The following is an 893-nucleotide window of genomic DNA, read 5'->3' as shown; positions in this document are numbered from 1 at the left end:
GTATGCATTGGGGTTGGACGAATTACACTTTTGCTTGGCAAGTGATCTACAAGGGGCATACCGGTGAGTACAATGTCATTCTTGAGGCGGTGGCAGACTACGACCTCTGGATTTGGCATGCCTTCTTTGGCATGGCAAGCACAAACAATGATATCAATGTGCTACAGTGCTCTCCGGTGTTTTCCAGGCTAGCTGAGGGAGAAGCTCCTGCCGTGCACTTTGAGGTAAACGACCACGCATACAACAAGGGGTACTATCTAGCTGATGGTATCTATCAAACGTATGCTACATTTGTGAAAACAATCCTGCCTCCAGCTTCGAAGATGGACGCTTATTTTGCGACATGCCAGGAAGCAAATTGCAAGGATGTTGACTGTGATTTTGGGGTGCTTCAGCAACGTTTCGCCCTTGTCAGGTATACTGCTCTCACTTGGTCTGAGTTTCAGATGTGGGAGGTGATGAATGCATGTGTGATCATGCACAACATGATCATTGAGAGCGAGCGCGACGAACCTGTGCATGATGATCAACCATTTGATTATGAGGAGCCTCTTGCTAAAGTAGAGCATGTACCCCAACAATTTGCCGCTTTCCTTCACATGCACCAAAAAAATCTAAGATGCTTGTTTTCATGTTCAACTTCAGGCAAATCTGCTGCACATTTGTGGGCAAGGAGAGGAGCCGCCAACAACGCATGATTTGATTTGAATTATTATACGAATAATTTACTTTGTATTTGTGTTGAACTATGTTAAAATATTGTATGGATAATTTTATGTGATTGAAATATTGTAAAAGGAAAACAAAAGATTTTGGAGGCGCCGGTTTCGGGGACGCTGGTGTGGGAACCCTTTCCTTAAATGGAGGAACGTCCGCCGGGTAGTATGCTCGTA

The sequence above is a fragment of the Lolium rigidum genome, chromosome 4 (assembly GCF_022539505.1).
Source record: "Lolium rigidum isolate FL_2022 chromosome 4, APGP_CSIRO_Lrig_0.1, whole genome shotgun sequence".
Taxonomy (NCBI): domain Eukaryota; kingdom Viridiplantae; phylum Streptophyta; class Magnoliopsida; order Poales; family Poaceae; genus Lolium; species Lolium rigidum.
Note: the sequence above shows the minus strand (reverse complement) of the source record.